We start from the raw sequence: 20134 nt of genomic DNA, 5'->3' as shown, positions 1-20134 counted from the left end.
GGAGGACTTTGGGATTTGAGTCAGAAGGAATTTTGCCCATATTGACACTTGTGCTGGGGAGACCAGACCTGAGTTATTTGTGATAGGTTATCTCCCTTTGGAGTGTCAGCTCCCCTGGATGCCTTGCTCATTGACTATGGATGAGTGAAAAGGATAAGAACCTTGCCATCATCAGAATAAACTCAACAGAGCCAAAACCATAAGACTCAGTCTATTTTGCAGGCATTGAAGCATGCTGTGACACTGTCATGCCAGACCCCTAATAACTTCAGTAGGGATAGCACTGGGTTCAAGAGGCTAGAGAAGAGACCTACAGCCAGCAAAAGAGGCCTATGGTTTTATTTGGGTGAACTTACATACAGGGATGGTCTAGTGGTGGCAGGCTGGACAGGAGAACCACAACTGCTGGCAAAAAAAAAAAAAAAAAAAACATGCAGTTTATATAACATCCTCACTTAGCACCCTCTCCTCAGCAACCTCCACACGAGCACCCTCATTTCTTAAATAATTGCTGTCAGGTCCATCTGCTATATAGGGTTATTCTCAGGGTAGACTTAAGTTATTGCTGTCAGGTGTGTCTACCATACAGGCACCAATTGCATGGGCTCATTTGAGGGATAAAAGCTCAGTATGTCTTGAGTGAGGAAAAAGTGCAGAAGCCCTTGTTGGATGTATTGAGGAATCCCATTGATAAGCTCCAAAAGGGTTCCATTAACTCAGCACTGACCTGTCCTATGAGATTGTGAGTGTTCAATCGGCTTGGTGAGGGATGGCAGTGGGCATCTTCTGCCTCTGGCGGGCATGCTTGTAGGGGTTGAGAGACCTGCCATCCATTAGACTCTTGTGTACTGAAGAGCTACCTCAGTTTCCTTTTGGCCCAGGACTAGTAGGCAAGTCAATTCTAGATTTCTCTCATAATGGGTCTGAGCCAGTGGATGGTTCCCTTGCCTTGGACTGAGCAGGATGAAGTCTGCAGGGATGGGGTGGGAGCAGCGCCTGTAGCTCTGATACTTCAGACACATGTACATTCTTATGAAAACAAATGATCTTTGGCCAGGAACTGAACACAGATAAACTAAGGCACAAAGTGTGCACAATTAAAAAGACCACAACTTTTGTGAAAATGCTGCCTTTAATTAAAATAAACAAATAAAGGAACAAACAACCCTTATGTATTTCCTTCAATTTCTCAGTGTTTTGGAGATTCAGAGCAAGTGATTATGAGGCTAAAAAATTTTATCAGGTAGTTATCAAATAATTCCCATCAAGAATATGAGCTAGCATCATGAGATTCTTTCCCAACATCTTTAATAAGAGTAGAATGAGGTCTTTGTAATAACAAACAGCTTTTGATATTTCTGGGGGGGGCTATTGCTCTAACTGCTCACAAATCAAGGATGAGAAATCAAGTTTAAGTAAGAAGAATGTGTGATGAATGTTTGGGGAATTGAAGCATGCAACACAAATGAGCCTAAGGATACAGGTGTGAGAGGCTGTTGCAAACTAGGTCATAGTTCAGAAGGTGATCTACCCCAGAGCACCTGCCAGTCAGATAAAGAATCCAGGCAAGCACAAGGCAGGATATTAATACTCCCAGATAAATGAGCTGAGAACTGTGGTCCTGGGGGGCCTGAGACACTTAACAAAGTAGGGGTTCATGACTAAGAAAAATAGAAGGCCAGATCCCAGTTCTAGTGACAAGGTCAGAGAGAGTGGAGATGTCAGCAGGGTGACCTGGAGAGTACTAAGCCTCAGACCTCACTGTGGCAAAAAGTGATTAGAATCTAATGAGAGTGCCTGGGTATCAAACCCAGTCAATGGGTACTAACAAGGGTTCATAATAGTCTGAGCTCCACTGAACTTCACTGTCCCAAAGATTGAAGTGGTGGAAAGCTCCTGATAACTTTGCCAAGAGCAGAAGTGGTGTGAGGCCTGGGTACCCTTAGGCCTCCTGGAAGCTCAGAGGATTGAGCCTTAAGAATATGAAGAGGAGAATGGCGTGAACCCGGTAGGCGGAGCTTGCAGTGAGCCGAGATCGCACCACTGCACTCCAGCCTGGGCAACAGAGTGAGACTCCGCCTCAAAACAAACAAACAAACAAAAAATAGAATATGAAGAGGGGGCCAGGCATGGTGGCTCACGCCTGTAATCCCAACACTTTGGGAGCCCAAGTGGGCAGATAACAAGATCAGGGGTTAAAGACCAGCCTGACCAACATGGTGAAACTCTGTCTCTACTAAAAATACAAAAATTAGCCAGGAGTGGTGGCACATGCCTGTTGTCCCAGCTACTCAGGAGGCTGAGGCAAGAGAATCACTTGAACCCTGGAGGCGGAGGTTGCAGTGAGCTGAGATTGCGCCACTGCACTCTAGCCTGGGCAACAGAGCAAGACTCCACCTCAAAAAAAAAAAAAAAAATATGAAGAGAGTGGAAGATTTCATATGTTAACACCCTGGAAAGTCATCACTCCCAGATTCTTTCCATGGAGGCCCTCTCGAAAGCAGAATGACCCCCATTCTAGAAGCAGAAGGTGAGTATGGCAAAGGCCTGTGGAGAAGCTAGTGTGAAAGGAACTGACATGAGGACAGCTACCAACTAGAGTGAGAAAGTCAGGTCTCAGCTACAAGAGCACTAGCTGGGCAAGCGAGACCAGTAGGGCCCTCATCAGAAATGGTCCAGATCGGCCACCTATTTTGACATTTTGAGTCCAAAAATGTTCCTATATACCACACTGAAGTGTGTCCCTGAAGGTGGCCCCAGAAATGGCCCAGATGAAGTCCTGGGAAGGCCATGGAGGTCATCCTCTTTTGTTTCCTTCTTCAACTTACTCCAATTGCCTTGCTCTCCATTGAATTTCAATCAATGCCATCCCCATCAAGCTACCAATGACTTTCTTCACAGAATTGGAAAAAACTACTTTAAAGTTCATATGGTACCAAAAAAGAGCCTGCATCGCCAAGTCAATCCTAAGCCAAAAGAACAAAGCTGGAGGCATCACACTACCTGACTTCAAACTATACTACAAGGCTACAGTAACCAAAACAGCATGGTACTGGTACCAAAACAGAGATATAGATCAATGGAACAGAACGGAGCCGTCAGAAATAATGCCACATATCTACAAGTATCTGATCTTTGACAAACCTGACAAAAACAAGAAATGGGGAAAGGATTCCCTATTTAATAAATGGTGCTGGGAAAACTGGCTAGCCATATGTAGAAAGCTGAAACTGGATCCCTTCCTTACACCTTATACAAAAATCAATTCAAGATGGATTAAAGACTTAAATGTTAGACCTAAAACCATAAAAACCCTAGAAGAAAACCTAGGCATTACCATTCAGGACATAGGCATGGGCAAGGACTTCATGTCTAAAACACCAAAAGCAATGGCAACAAAAGCCAAAATTGACAAATGGGATCTAATTAAACTAAAGAGCTTCTGCACAGCAAAGGAAACTACCATCAGAGTGAACAGGCAACCTACAAAATGGGAGAACATTTTCGCAACCTACTCATCTGACAAAGGGCTAATATCCAGAATCTACAATGAACTCCAACAAATTTACAAGAAAAAAACAAACAACCCCATCAAAAAGTGGGCGAAGGACATGAACAGACACTTCTCAAAAGAAGACATTTATGCAGCCAAAAAACACATGAAAAAATGCTCACCATCACTGGCCATCAGAGAAATGCAAATCAAAACCACAATGAGATACCATCTCACACCAGTTAGAATGGCAATCATTAAAAAGTCAGGAAACAATAGGTGCTGGAGAGGATGTGGAGAAATAGGAACACTTTTACACTGTTGGTGGGACTGTAAACTAGTTCAACCCTTGTGGAAGTCAGTGTGGCGATTCCTCAGGGATCTAGAACTAGAAATTCCATTTGACCCAGCCATCCCATTACTGGGTATATACCCAAAGGACTATAAATCATGCTGCTATAAAGACACATGCACACGTATGTTTATTGCAGCATTATTTACAATAGCAAAGACTTGGAACCAACCCAAATGTCCAACAATGATAGACTGGATTAAGAAAATGTGGCACATATACACCATGGAATACTATGCAGCCATAAAAAATGATGAGTTCACGTCCTTTGTAGGGACATGGATGAAACTGGAAATCATCATTCTCAGTAAACTATCGCAAGAACAAAAAACCAAACACCGCATATTCTCACTCATAGGTGGGAATTGAACAATGAGAACACATGGACACAGGAAGGGGAACATCACACTTCAGGGACTGTTGTGGGGTGGGGGGAGGGGGGAGGGATAGCATTGGGAGATATACCTAATGCTAGATGACAAGTTGGTGGGTGCAGCGCACCAGCATGGCACATGTATACATATGTAACTTACCTGCACATTGCGCACATGTACCATAAAACCTAAAGTATAATAATGATAATAATAATAATAATAATAAAAGAAAAAAAAAGAAAAAAAAAAAAAAAAAAAAAAAAAAACAAATTAGGCCTTGTATCTTCACACCTCAGGCCTTTACCCTAAGCCTTCTCTTTGCCTGGAATGACGTCTTTCCTCTCTCATCATTCAACTTCCATCCCACCTTTGAAATAAAGCCTACCTTTCTTGCTATTGTGATTACTTTAGCTTGCAGTGACTTCTCCTGGCTCTTATATCTGAATCTTGTATTCAGTAATCATTCTTTAGTAGGTTTTCCTTAGAAAGCTCACTGGACAAAAGTCAGATTCACATTAAACTACAGACTAAAGAGCGGGAAAAGCCCCTAGAGATCCCCTAGCCCTACTATTTCTGTTTAGGTGAGCAGGCAAAAATGTAGAAGGAAGTAGTGATTTCCTTAAAGTTACAAGAGGGTCAAAAGCAGAGAATGCATAAATCCATGTCTACTGACTCTCAATCTGGAATGTCTTCCATGCATTTAAAAAAAATTTTTTTTTATGCCTAAGTAGTTTAACTTGAGATGAAAATGCAGTAAGAATCACATATCCACAGAAGTGATAAGAAATTGATCAGGGCTCCTTTCTGATGTTTCAGCATGCTATGGGTCTCGCTGAAGGTCCCTGTTTTTGCACCTCTGGGTGAATCATGGATTTCTGAATGGGCAGGGGGAAACTGAGGCTAAGTGAGGCTACCTCTGGAATCACTGGAAGTCCTCCCAGGAGGGAAGAGAAAGAGACCTATGACATCAACCTTGAGCTTTCCTTCTTTGTTCCTTTTATGGCCTTCCTCACTTTATGTGAGTTCTGGGATATGAAAGTGCTCAGGGGTAAGGAAAGCTGTAATCCCCAGGGCCTTGCACTATAAACTTCATTTCCTCCCTTTATTGCAGTTAACTGCCCATGAACTCTATTAATATTTTGCAAATTGAGATCCCTAAAACACATGTTACTGTTAATTTTAACCTCATGCTAACTAGGATGTGGTCAAATTTTCACAACAAATTCCAAGGATATTTTGATATGCCTTGGAAAAATGCATTTAAAGGTGGCTCTGGGGTATATACTTTTTCTAAGTCTACACATTTTCTTTCAATTCTTGCTGTTTAGGAGCAGGCAGAAGTAAACTGTCTTAGGTGAGGAGGAGCGATAATACGAAGTGATTCAGTTACGATACGGGAGTGACAGAAAGAAGCCTCTAACAGACCAAGAGAGACAGTCAAGGAACATCAACTTTCTGAACTTACCATAGTAAAAATCCGATGTCAACAAAACTGTTATACACTTTTGCATACAGGATCAATTTACTTAGAAACATTTCACCGTTCTATAAACACAATTGTTCCCTTAGGCAAAAGCCATGGGTTTTATAAATTTAATGAGACAAAAATGAATTTTTCCCACCTCCAGGATACTAAATACATTATCACAGAATAGTATCACAAGTGTGACCTCTAAATCTGATGAGCCAGAAGTAAGAAACTCCTTCCTTCCTTCCTTCTTTCCTTCCTTCCTCCCTCCCTCTTTTCCTTCCTTCCTTCCCTCCTTCCTTCCTCCCTCCCTGTCTCCCTCCCTCCCTCCTTTCCTTCTGTTCCTTCCTTCCTTCCCTCCCTCCCTCCTTCCTTTCCTTCCTTCTTTCCTTCCTTCCTTCCCTCCCTCCCTCTTTCCTTCCTTCCCTCTCTCCCTCCTTCCTTTCCTTCCTTCCCTCCCTCCCTCCTTCTTTTCCTTCCTTCGTTCCTTCCTTCCCTCCCTCCCTCCCTCCTTCTTTTCCTTCCTTCTTTTCTTCCTTCCTTCCCTCCCTCCCTCCCTTCCTTCCTTCCTTCTTTCCTTCCCTCCCTCCCTCCCTTCTCTCTCTCTCTCTACCACTCTGCTGCCTCCTTGCTTCCCTCTCTTCCAATCCTCTCACCTCTCCTTCCCTACTTTTACTTCCCTACCTTTTCTTCTTTCCTGCCTGCCTTTCTCCCTTCCTTCCTTCTATTTACTCATCAAATATTTTCTGAGTACCCATGTTGCCAGGAATTGCTCTAGCCATTGCAGATTCATTGATAAACATATCCCCGGAAAACATTAATCAATGATTTCACCTCTGAGATGGGTACTCTTCCCCAAGAACATCAATCTATTCATGGCATGCATCTTACAGAAAGATAGGAGGAAATGTCCAGCTATAGAAAATAAAGCAGTGACCATTCTATGAATCATTGAGTCGACAATCTTCTGCTTTTTTAGTTTGTTTCCCCAAATGATTCTCCACTTTCTCTCAATCATAATGGTAAGTTGAAGTTCACCTAAATCCTTATTGCCTCAAATAAGGAGATGGTGTGGTATAGTGACATCATTTTTGTCCTCACAACCAATTATTCTGAGAAAGATGAGGAAGTACAGAGCCATTGGAGAGAAGGACATCCACCTTCCTCTGCCTCCTGCACTTCTACAATGCCAAGTCACACCTGGACCTAAAGGGGAGACACTCCTCTTCCATATATGTACAATTGATCTTACCCTTCAACTTCCATTGCTCTCACTCCAATTATTTCTTACCCTTGATTCTAATATAGGTGGCAGCATTCTCAATACCTAAGTGCCAACTTCTCTCAATACATTCAATAGGAATTCAGTTATTTAGGGAGTAGAGCATCTCCTGAGGAAAAAGTAAACATTCTTCCTACCCTTCCCTACCCTCTTTGTGAAATAACCATGCTTTCTGCTTATGATCAGGGTATATTACAACTGACAGTGCATGAACTATTTTCTTTGCTGGCTGGTCTACTGGTACAGTGGGCCCAAATTGATCAGCAGTGGTCATAGCTTTAAGTTAATGAGTCCTATATCTCCTGATAGAAACAGCCCTCAGAATCTAAGGTTTCAGGAACAAGAAACAGAAATCTCCCAAGTAGGTCACTGGGAGTAATGGTGAGTCCAGCCCCAAGAGTGCCGCCAGAGGAATCAATAATAATAATTCATTCTTCTTTTGAGAAAGCCAAGATCCCATCTTGTACCCTCAGCCCAGTGATTTCCTGGGCATACAGATGCCCCAGCCCTAGAGAAGGGCTGCTGAGGGCTGCTGCAGGGCTGGCTGAGATGCACATGAAGCTCTGCCCGAGAAAGAAAGAGAGAGAGAGATCCTTGAGAGTCCACAGCTGTGTGGGGATCTGGGCTTTGAGCCCCCTCAGCTGAAGTCAGCAGCCCCCGGAGTGTCTCAAACCTGCTGCTGGCCTCAAAGCTCAACTTGCTTGGCCAAGGCCCCATATCACTGTAGGACATCCAGGGCTTCAAAGGAGGGCCCCTCAGAGCAGCCTCCTCCTCCAAAACACTTCTTGCCAAAGCACAGCTGAAGCAGGCTTGAAGCTAAATATTTGGATTGAAAGGGAGGGAGAATGCAGCCCCTCTGAGGGGTATTTTACCCAAGCCATTGGGAGAGAACCAGCTCCCAGCGCAGGCATGCTGAGCCCCACAGCATTGAAAAGCACTGTAATCGCTGTGCAATCAGCTGTACCATGTGCCTGCAAACCTTGCAGAAACACAGGCCCTGCAATGTGCACAGTGATTCCCAGTCTGCCTCCTTCATCTCATTTCACCCTCCTCACGACCTTCAGAAGCTGCAGGATGCAATGGCTCTCTTCTTTGTATATGCAAAAATTGAGCATCTCCACAATGGGGAAATGACCTTCTCAATGTTGAATACGAAACAAGGGCTTAAGACTGGACTCTAAGTCGGGCCTTCTGAAGGCAGCATTGACCCCTTCCTTATCAATCCAGGGTTTCTGTTGAATAATAATAATGCCCAACATCAGTACACAATGCTGTAGGGAGGTAGACAGAGCATGGTTTTTGGAGAGAAAAGAACAGAGCTGAAGGTTCCATTCCAGCCTTGGTCAGTTCTGTGACCCCAGGCCTGTCATGGTCGACCTTATTGAGCCACAATGTCATCTGGAAAGTGGACACAATAATGAGATTCCTCCCTACCCCCATCACTCGACTGCACTGGGGTCACCTGAGCCAATGTGCATTTAAAAAGTCCTTTCCACCTGCATGTGCTGTGAACCTGGGAATGATGGTAATGGTGAATATGCCAAAGAAATGAACATCACAGCCTGAAAGAAACTGGGGGCAGAAGAGATCTTCGACATCTTGCCTAGCCCCTTCATTTTATAAATGTAAAAACTAGTTTGTCTAAGTCAACCTAGGAAAATAGTAGCAAAGCCAAGCTTAGACCTCCCAGACCTGTCCTGTATCATTACCCTTCTTTTTTTTCTTCATGTTCCCAAACACTTCACAAGCACATTTATTCTCTGAGGGAGTAGATAGGAGAGATGATATGTCCCAAGTTTATGGGTGAGGAAATTATGACACAAGGGTTACAAGAATTACATCAAATGGCATGATGAGTAAGGAGTGGCCTGGGTTTCACTCTTAATTTGGCCAAAGTAATTTTATTTCAAAATGAGAAACAAAAACAAAACCACTACACTCACACCAAACATTTGCCATCCAAACTGTTCAGAGGGCTGTGTTTATACAGCTCTCCAACCATTGCAGGGATCCCTGTCACTTGGGCAGCTCACCTTTGCTTACTGAACTCCTGTGTGGTCCTCATCAGACAAATAATTTCATCATTAAATAACCCTTATTTCAAGCAAATATTTACCAATTGCTTGCTATATGCAGGGGACTAGAAGTATTGATGGCTAGAAAGCTCTCCCACCTGCTGGAGCAAAATCTGCCTCTCCCTCGCTAGTAGTCATTTCACCCTCCAACTTTACTACAATGGTCCCATATGACTTTGCTATAGAATTTGACGATGCTAACCATTCCCTTCTTCCTAAGGCTCTCTCCTTCCTTGTGTCCTGGTAATCAGGCTCCATATTCTATACCTCTGATTCTTTTTAGTCTCTTTCACTGGCTACCCTTCTTCTCTCTTAGTTCATAAATATCAGCATTCTGGACAGGACTGATCCACAGTCTCAGAGACATGACTCCCAAATATAAATCTGCCCAGACCTCTTTACTGAGCTGCAGGCCTGTACATCAAACAGCTGTAAGACATCTCCATTTTGATGTCCCACAGGCATCTCAAATTTGGCATGCCTAAAACTGAACTTCCATCCTCTAATCCCCTAGAAACCTCCTCTCTCCTGTATGCTCTTTCTCTCTATCCTGTATACTGTATTATTCCCCATTCGAGTCAAAAACCTGGACGTCGTCTTTATTCCCCCCTTGCCTTAGCACACCTCCTAACTCCTTAGATCTGCACCACACCACCTCTTGAACCTGCCCTTTCTTCCATACCCACTCCTATTGGTTTAGGTTGGACTCCATTTTAGTTCTCCTATAGTATACAACAGCCTTCCAGTTTCCACTGTGGATTCCTTGTAATTAACTCAACACAATAGCACTAAAGTGTTCTCTCTAAAATGTGATACATTTGGTCAGGCTTTCCTCACTAAAAACCAGCCAATGGTCCTCCTCCATCAAAGGATAATGTCCTGATTTTATATGATGGGCTAAGGAGTCCCTAATGATCCAACCCCTGCCTACTTTCCGGGCTCATTTCCATTTGCTTCCTGCAAAGTTCTCTGAGGTCCTCTCACAGTAAAGTCTAGGCATTTCCTTAAACATGCTGTGCTTTCTCTGGCCTCTGGTACTTATCAAAGTCTTTTTTAACTCCCAGATGTTCCTCCCTTCAAAGGATACATTTGATTATTTCCTGCTATCTTTGTGATGCCTTCCCTATCCCCAGCTAGGTAGAGCTGGTCTCTTTCCATGACATACCTTGGCCATAGAATAATCTTATATAACATAGCTGGTTGCTGTGTGTCCCTTTACCTCACAGTGAGCATCTAGATAGTGCATACTCCTTTTTATTGGTTTCTGTATTCTACTGCTTAACATAGGCCTGGAATACAGTAGGTGCTGTAAAGTTGTTTGCTAAATTAAATAAATGAATGTATAGATATTTGTGTTTCATGCATCTGCACTATTTCACCTTCTCAAGCTTGCCCTAAAATGGTTTGCTATGACATTTTTTATAGTCATCCAGCCAGCTGAACCAGATTTTTATCATTTAAGTGTAACTAGAAAAATCTCTCTATTTACAGCAAGCAATTCGGTGGAGACATGAGTGACCCGAAGAAACTGAAAGACAACTAAACTTTTAAGTAGGGTGTTATCTCCTCTTCACTAATTCCCACTCCCTAGCATGTCATGTCTCAAAGGGGACTGTTGCCCTGCCTTTGTATCCCTACTACAACCCTAGAAAAATAATGGCTGCAAAGGAACATTCACTTTCCACGGCTTCCCTTCTTTTTCCTGACAATTCCTTTTCTCTATGTCACCAAAGTCGTCATTAGTGAATATTGCCTGTTTGCTTGAGCTGTTTTTGTTTTTCTACATTATTCTGATGTTTTTCTACATTATTCTGTCCTCTGGCCTACAGCAACATTCAGAAGGTGTGCCAAGAAAAAAAAAAGTTTGCATTGGATTTGGTTTAGTTTTGGTTGAGTTCTAGCTAGATTCTTGTTATGATATTCCTGTTATACCTGCTGACCTACTGTGTGGTTAAATGTCATAATGTAAGACATTAAGCAACACTTTTTTTCTCCTTCTATTTACCCCTCATCAACTTGTACAGTTAAGACCATTCATCACAGGGACTATTTCTCATGGTGGGATCAGAGAGCAGAGGAGACAATTCTTATCTGTTAAATTTTAAAACATTGATGTTAAAAGACAGAGAGATGTACAAAGCAAATGTGTTTGTAAGAATTCAGATCTCCTGTCCTCTCCACTTAACCCCAGACAATCTGGACACCCACAAACTGGGGAGGAAAAGAAGGATTAGAGAAAGTCACTGGATTAGATATTGGCCTGTGACCTGCCTTCCACCCTGAGTAAGCTCCTGGGAAAAGAGAGACACAGAAACTCCCCATATCAGTCTGAGCATTTCATGGCCATCTTCACCTTCCTCCCAGAAAAAAAATGGTGCATAGCTGAAAAGAAAGCAAGGGTTGGAGAGAAGCTTTGGATAGCATATGATGCCTGAGCAGGCGCAGCAGCTCTGTGAGGCACACAAGTCAGCGAGCAGCCTCCCCAGGCTCTGCGGGTCCTCGGTGGCATGGAGAGAGGAGCTAGGAGCTAATTTTCTGTGTTCCAAGAGGGAGTGAGAGCCAAGGGCTGTGTGCTTCAGTGACATAGATTAGATGGCTGGTCACATAGCAAAACATGTGGGCTGGCCTTGCTGCCACTGATAGGAGCTCAGGCCCCCTCTCTGTGGGCCAATATTAGGAAGGTGCATGCATCTAACAATGATAAGGCAACAATATTCCAATATGGTACCACAGGACCTAGACCAAGATGGAGATGAGTCAACCTCTCCCACCACCAAAACAAGGTTGTAGTTGCATAAGTCTCTGACTTTCCCACTTATTCCCACCCTCCCCCGTGCACTGCTCTGCATCTCACACCAGAGCTACCATTTCATCTCAACACTAGGGAGAATGATAATGAAGGAAAAATAGTCTTGCTGAGGAATAAATTTTCAACCTGAAGTGCTCCCCCTAACCAAAACAACAACAATAAAAAACTGAATTTGATCAAGTTTCTTCTATAATAGAGATTTATGTTTTACTGAAGAAGTCAAATTGTGGACAAAAAATTCAAAAGTATATTGATAACTTGTAGAATATAATGATGGCAATAGTTTGCACACCTAAACTTGTAATTATGAAGTTCATGTATTTTACATACAAATGGAAGATTAGGTGGGACAACCAGTATGGGTCTGAAATTCTTACAGTGAATCTCCTTTCTCTGCAGCAAAACTTCCCAACCACTCAAATTTAAGTCTGGATTCATTTTTGACCCCATTCCTCCATGACCTACATTAGTTAACCACCAAACCTTGGTAATTTCACCCACACAGTATATTTCTATACTTCCTGTCTACTTCATCCCTACTGTCACTCAATTGGGTCAAGCCTTTGTCATTTCTTAACATTAAAATATTTTAAGTTGGTCTCTTTGCTTCTAGTCTTCCCCTGACCCTGCACTTATTTCCAGAATAGCTTAAGAAAGGAATGATATGGTTCCAGAACTCTGCATAACACTCTCCAGCATCCACAGATTTAATTTCAATCTCCTTCATCGGACACTGAAGTCCACCCAAAGTGAGGCGCTCTACGAATGGGGAAGACACATTGCCTGACATAAAGCACAGGTGTTAAGAGCTCAGCTTTGGAGTCAGACGTCTCTGGCTGTGTGAATTTAACACCATTTAACCTCATTAAGTCTCAATATTCATATATCAAGTGGGAAAAACAGTTCATGTGATCACAGAGATGATGGTGATCTCATGTCTAGCATAGGGTCCAACACCTTAGTAAGTGTTCCACAATTTTCCTATTGATCAAAAGTATGTATTACTCCATTGCTGGCCAATACAAATCAGCTTTCATTATGGCTCCATGGCATGACCTAACCCCCTCTCACACCCACCTCTCCCTCAGTATCCCTCCCTGGGCAGCAGAATCAGATTCCACATGCTTCTTTATGTTTATGCTGACAACTTGGCCAAGATTGTCCATCAACACAGAACACTTTGAGCATAACATTTTTATCTCTTGACTTTGACCCTGAAGTCTTCAAATAAAATTATTTCCTTCCGAATTTTGTCAACACTGTTGAATTTCCATTAAAGAAACATTTTCTTGAGTGACCTCCAAGCTAATTAAATTATTAATCTGTATATTCCATTTTTATCTGCATTTTAAATTATTTTCAACTGATCAGTTAATTATCTCTAAGTAATATAATTAGGGTGTATCTGTTTTTTGTCAATAACAAACATCATGTATCATTTCTAAAATCATGGATTTTTTTTGGTTACTGTTTCCATTATGGCCAATTTTCCTGGGTTGTATTTCATAGCCTACTTGATTCTTCTCTTATCAACAGATTTTATCAACTCTATATTTGTATCCTTTGTCAGTTTTGTGTTTTGATTATTATTTGTACTGGTAATATGTTTACACATTGGAGAAGATCCTGTGGATTTTTTTTGTTTTTGTTTTTGTTTTGAGATGGAGTCTTGCTCTGTCGCCCAGGCTGGAGTGCAGTGGCACGATCTCCGCTCACTGCAAGCTCCGCCTCCCAGGTTCACGCCATTCTCCTGCCTCAGCCTCCTGAGTAGCTGGGACTACAGGCGCCCGCCACCACGCCCGGCTAATTTTTTATATTTTTAGTAGATACAGGGTTTCACCTTGTTAGCCAGGATGGTCTCGATCCCCTGACCTCGTGATCCACCCACCCTGACCTCCCAAAGTGCTGGGATTACAGGCGTGAGCCACCACGCCCAATCAGATGTTTATTTTTTAGATAATCCATAGAAAAGTAAATGAGGGCAATTTTTGAGCAAAGCTTAGAGGGAGAAATGCCAGAAACAAATGCTAAGAAAGAGAGAGAGCTGAATAGATAGAAAAAGAGATATGGGGGCAGGAAAGGAGAAGAAGATTCTCCTGAGTTCAAGTTCCACAGAAACACCAAAAGCAAGACTCCTGGGTGAGTGATTTAATAAAGAAATGTTCCCAGGGTGGACCAGTAAAGGAGAGGAGGGAAATTTTTATATTTACAAAAAGGTTGAAAAGGCATCTGAAGGGATCTACAGGTAGGATTGCTAGATATAGCAGCTAAAATGGAGGACTCCCAGCTACATCTGATTTTTAGATAAATAATCAGTAATTTTTAAATATAAGTATGTCTTATGCAAGATTTGTTGTTTATCTAAGCTTTAAATTTAACTGACATTGTCCACTACCACAGCACAAGAGACGGAGTATGGAGGAGGGAAGAGGCCTCAGCCACTGTTATATCCTGGTTGCTGAGTTCTTAAATGCACAGGGGAGTTCAAAGCGATTTGGGGGCCAAACATTGGGATCATAATGGATGGTAGAAGCACCCTATTCCAATGTCATTTGCCCCTCTCCCAAATCTTCAAGTCTAACTTCAGCTGAGGGTAATTCTTAGACACACTGTGATCTTTAAACACACATACACACACACATTACTGCCACCAACACCACCACCAACAACAACATATTCCTTGACTTCAAAAGTAATGAATGCCATTTTAGAAAATTTAGAAAATATACAGAGCATTTATTAAAATAGATAAAAGATAATTCATTATTACTAGAATGGTGTATTTTTTGATTATTTTTTCTAGGCATTCTATGTATTTTTGTATGTATTCACTAGTATTTTTTTCTTTTCACAGGTTTTTTTCAAAACTGGGACAACACTCTAAATATTGTTTTAAATCCTACTTTTCAAAATTAACATTATTATGAGAACTTCCCATCCTTAAGTGTAATTTGAAAACATAAATGTTAATGAATGTGTATTTTATCACATGATAAAGTATAATCTATTTATAAACTCCATTATTTTGGACACAGGTTATTTATAATTTGTGGTTAATATAAACAACACTGTGGATAACTACGTAAATTTTTATCAGCAAAGCTTATCGCCTTACTCCTCAAGCACTTTACACTCCATTGCGGACCTATTTTGCCAACCACTAGCTGGAAAGGTAGAGAGCTGTTTCATTACTCGATGCAACAGTTTTTCTCTCAGGATAAGATTGTTTTCACTAACCACAAAAATAATATTCAGGTATGAATTGGAGAGTCAGTTTATATCTTCAAATCTCTAAAGGTTGTTAAAAGAAAGTAAGAAACAACAAGAACAAAATATTCTGGGTGGATCTGAAGGTAGAAAAAGACCCAACTGAAGAATTATGGGCAGGCAGATTTTAGTTCAACATGAGGAAAGGCATCCTGAAATTTCTGTGAAGCAATAGAAATGGCTCCCTTGAGTGACAGTGAGCTCTGGTTCATGTATGGGGAGCAGAATGGAGACCTATCCTTGGAGAAGTGGCAGAGCACTGTGGCTGAGGGCAGGGACTCTGGAGCCAGAGGGTTGGGTTTTAACCCAAGTAATATGGCTTGAGTGTTGTGTTACTTCCAAATGTCATATTGAAATGTGATCCCCAGTATTGGAGGTGGGGCCTAGTAGGAGATGTTTGAGTCATGGGGGTGGACCCCTTATAAATGGCTTAGTGCCATCCTCATAGTAATCAGTTCACAGGAGAGCTGCTTGTTTAAAGGACCCTGGCACCTCCTCCTCTTCCTCTCTTGCTCCCTCTCACCACATGGTACTCTAGCTTCCTCTTTGCCTTCCACCATGATTGTAAGCTCTCTGAGGCCCTCACTAGAAGCAGATGGTGACATCATGCTTTCTGTATGGCCTGCAGAACTGTGAGCCAAAATAAATTTCTTTTATTTATAAATTACTCAGTCTTAGGTATTAATTTATAGCAACTCAAAACTGACTAACACACCCAGCTCTGCCATTTTCTGACTGTGTGATCTGGGGCAAGTGGTATAACTGCTTTGGGCTTTAGTGTCCTTATCTGTAGAATGGAAATTATTCCTAATGGTAGTTGTAAGGATTAGATGAAAAATGTCTGTGTAGTGCTAGAACTGTCCTAAACATTCAATAAACATTAGCACTTGTTTTAAGTGTTGTTACTGTAGACAAGTTTGATTAGGCAATATAATTGGCTAACAGCTCACAGAATTTGGGAATCTATACTGATTCTCCCAAAGTGACTGTACCGCTATAGTGATGTCACTCCAATAGACCATCCTGGCATTCTGCAGGGTACACTCTGGTTCTGTTTGTTTCCAGATCTGAGCCTCATTATTTACCTTTTTATGAGTAAAAATAACTTCAGTGCCCTTTGTTTTGCAAGCCACGATGGAGGCCAACTCTAGCTTTGTAGCTTATCCATACTGGAATCAAATAGCTGCCTTGTAAAAGGAGTGTTGCAATCTTTAAATGCCCATAAATAAGGATTTGAACATTTATCTCACATCATGTGATTTGGTAAAAGTAAACAGAAAGTCTTTTAGTGGAAGAGTGGAAGTGATGACTGAGTGAAATGATATAAAACAGGAGGGTTAGGTTGAGAATGTGTGTGAACCGTAAATAGATGAAGGAGAAAAGTGTGGTTGGTACAAGAAAAGTCAGCTTTCTGCATGGCAGGCAAGGCCAGTTCACAGATGCTGCCAGCTAAAAGAGAATGACCTGCAGAAACTCAGTAAATAGAGAAGGCTCAGTAGCCTCCTCTGTTTATGTTACCCCTAAAAACTTCCCATGTCTGCTCTGCGACCTCCCTCCCATAAGTAGCCAGGAGGATATATTAAAATAAGGAGTTATCTTCCATTTGGAAAACCAAAGCTTAAATGGAACCAGGACTGAAGTCCATGGGACATGGGGGGCTTCAGAAAATATAATCAACTGCTAACTCACTGAAGCTGGATTGAGGAAGGTAGAACACTAGAGCCAGACATGCCCCCAAACTGCCAAAGATTACAGGCAACAGAGGACCCGTGTTACAGACTAGAAAGTGAATATTGGAAAATTGTTTAAAAGACAGCTAATTGTTGGAAATACAAGTAAAACTGTTGAAAATAAAAGCTCAGAGAATGTATTAGTAGCAGACTACACCATGGGGAGTAGACAATAAGGACTGGAGAGGCTGAGGAGGACAGGAGCAGTAAAGATAGGATAGAAGACACCTTGGTATGATCACGTTTCTCTGAAAAGTCTCCTGCAGCACCTCTTTGTACCATGTATCCCAATACTGCTTAGAATCAAGAAAAGAGGATCAAATTCACTTTCAAAGATCCACAAACTTACCAGGGCTTCTGAAAGTGACATCTCTTGTCCAAAATTCTAGAAACCCTTAGCCCTAAAATATGGATTGTTCACAAGGAATCCTTGTAGTCTCTTATTTTGTTAGTGCTCAGTATGCTGAAATGCCTAAGAGATTGCAGTTGGGATTTTTTTCCAACTATACCCTCAATGGATGAGTTTGGCATGATGGCTGGTGAAAAGAGACCACCTGTTGGCCACTTAAGCTATCAGCTCCCATGACTAGCACCAACTCATGATAAGAATTCTACACTTTATTTTGTCCTGGAGTTTGGTCATAAATATATATTAGAAAAGGCTTAGAATTTTTTTGAGTAAGCTCTAGATCAACATGTGTATTGTAAGCTTAAAATCCACCTCGCTCTTAGAGACTTTCTTCTAGAAAATGCCTAAGAGTTAGATCATGGAATCTGATATATCTTCAATTAAGGATAGTTCTACAATCTAGGAGAGGGGCTAAAGTCAAGTGACCTCAACAGCCCATGAAAAGATGGGGAGGTGAACAAGAGAAGACCATGGCAAAAGTGATCATGATAGAGTGGACCAAATCCATGAAATGGTTGAAGAGCTCTTTGCTGAGATTGGTAGAAACATAGGGAAGATGGTTGTGGGTGATTCAGGAGTGATCCCAGAGAAACGGAGGACAAAATGGCAGTACTGGGCATGTGTTTGTTGTTGTTGTTTTTCTTAGCCTCAGATTCCCAGTTTGCTGAGCCAGACTTGTCTAAACCACATTAATAACTACAATCATTCTTTCCTCTTCCTGTTGAGGTCAACCATTAATGGGTTCTAGTTAGCCTCCCTCCAACCCTCAAAAAATCAGTGGCACATTTAATGGGTACTTTCCTTCTTGAGAGGTAACTGGGAACTTCTCCCACCAAGTGAAGAATGCTGGAAATAAATTTTAAAGGAGGCAGAGAAGATTCCTAAACACATTGTGGGTGAAAATAGTGGGATTAGACTGTGGCACTAGTATAAGCTCCTTTCAGTTTAGTTCGACCACTTATTTTAGACCTACTGGTATCCCAAGACTGTGACAGCCTTAATGATTCTGACATGAATAACAACAGCAACAGTTTCACTCAGCATCTTTATACTCTAAAACTTCTTGGGACATACGTCCTTTCAAGTATTCCCACTTTTAAGAGAAATTAAAATGTGGCAGGAAGACCATGGGCTTAATAGTGAATCCAAATTTTGCTACTACTTGACAATATGAATCTAAGCAAGTTACCTCCTCACTTTGAGACGGTGTCTATATTTGCAAAATATGGATTATATATATACATTTTAAATTATAGTTATGAAGGTTAACTATAATGTCTATAAAGCATCTGGCAACTTTTCATGCTCACAGTAGGTGTTCAGTCAATGGTGGTTATCATCATTGCTGCTGGTTTCCCTGTGGGCCCCTAAGCCCATCTGCTGCTGCTCTCGCCACCTCTAAAGCTGCTCTTGCCACTGGAACTGCCATTACTCTTGTTTTTGCCACCACTCAAAGGTATCCCTAATCTTGGAATAGTTATCCTAGGAATTATAGTCACTGATGAGATTTTTTAAAAGGCTTTCTGGGCTTTCAGGTATTATCATCCTACAACACAAAAACTTGAAATGAGTTATCAGGAATCTGCTTCAAGGACAGCCAAGTGAAATTGCTGAATTTCATCTCAAGCATTTTTTTTCTCTGAAATTGCAGTGTTTCAAAATAGGGCCTCTGAACCTTACTTAATTCTCTTCCAGTTCAAAATGAGTTTACTAATTTCTAGGACTTCCTCAAACACTAAAGCAGATTTTTGCCTTCTTTTGTTTCAAGATTGTAACCCCAGTGACCTAGGGTCCCAACATTCAATCCCCAGACCTCCTTTAAACCATTTCTTCTAGATACCTAAATCTTAATAAAAATTCTAGTAGCATGCAGTATGTTCCAGAATTTCTCTGGTTTAAACAGAATATTTCCTAATCCTTGCCACTGTGCCCCTCCATACCTGTGTGAGGTTCTAGAGATAGAAACATGAACCATACTTAAGCCTCATTCCTGTGCTCACTATTCAGTGGATGCATCAAATACTCACCGACTACATTACAATTGATTTACTGCATGTGTCAAAGCACAGTTGATTATAGGTTCCCAACAGGGATCAAGAAGGAAAAGGTAAATCAGGAAAGGCCTCATTAAGTAGGAGCCATTTGAGTATTCTTGGGGTAAGATTTGATTGGCCAGAAAAGTATGATGGTACTTTCAGCCTTAGGGATCAAAATGCACAAAGCCATAATTCAAAATTGCATGGCACATTATAGGAAATGGCAAGTGCTTTTGTAATGAAGGGGCATAGGATGTTTGCAGAAAATTTACTGAGATGAGCTTACAAATAATAGTTGAATACAGATTGAAGAGGGCCTTGAGTGCCATAATAATGAGGTAGAGTCTTTTCAGCGGTGAGGACTTAATAGGTTTTGAGCAAGACAGTGATGTGAGGAATGTAGGAATCAGAAGGGAACTTTATAAAATAGTGATTGTCCAAGATGAAATGAGAGTCTAAATTGGGTGGGATAAATAAAAGAAAGATTCTTAGATAATGCAGTTTTGAGCTTACTCTTGAAGAAAGATATAACTGAATTTAAGAGACAGTGGTGACTGGGGGAGAGAAGTTTTCTACGGCAGGCATAGTAATTGTAGTTGTTATTTTGCAATGTCTTCTTTGTTCCAATGTTCCTCACTCTTGCTATGGTCATGTCTACTCTTAGGGCATGGAGTGGACACTCTGAGCAGAGTTTGCAGTTTTCATACATGACTCTTGGAAAGAGGTGGAAAATAAGATTGGCTGGGGCTGGAATATGTTATTTCTTTATGAGAAATAAAATGAACTCTGAAGCTCCATGAAGGTGGATGGGAATGGAAAAGCTGTTGGAGAAGGAATGA

The 20134-nt window shown here is 41.5% G+C and overlaps 1 long non-coding RNA gene across 1 annotated transcript in view; it reads right to left on the bottom strand.

Moving 5' to 3' along the window:
• LOC129030105 (uncharacterized) overlaps nucleotides 1-20134 on the bottom strand; it is a 42063-nt gene that overhangs the window by 8463 nt on the left and 13466 nt on the right. Inside the window, exon 3 of the long non-coding RNA XR_008500558.1 lies at nucleotides 357-402. This is a non-coding gene — a long non-coding RNA (uncharacterized LOC129030105). The remainder of the gene's footprint in view (nucleotides 1-356; nucleotides 403-20134) is intronic.

This window comes from Pongo pygmaeus, chromosome 12 (assembly GCF_028885625.2).
Source record: "Pongo pygmaeus isolate AG05252 chromosome 12, NHGRI_mPonPyg2-v2.0_pri, whole genome shotgun sequence".
NCBI classification, from domain to species: Eukaryota; Metazoa; Chordata; class Mammalia; order Primates; family Hominidae; genus Pongo; species Pongo pygmaeus.
The sequence above is the reverse complement of the archived record's forward strand: the minus strand, read 5'-3'. Positions and strand labels throughout refer to the sequence as shown.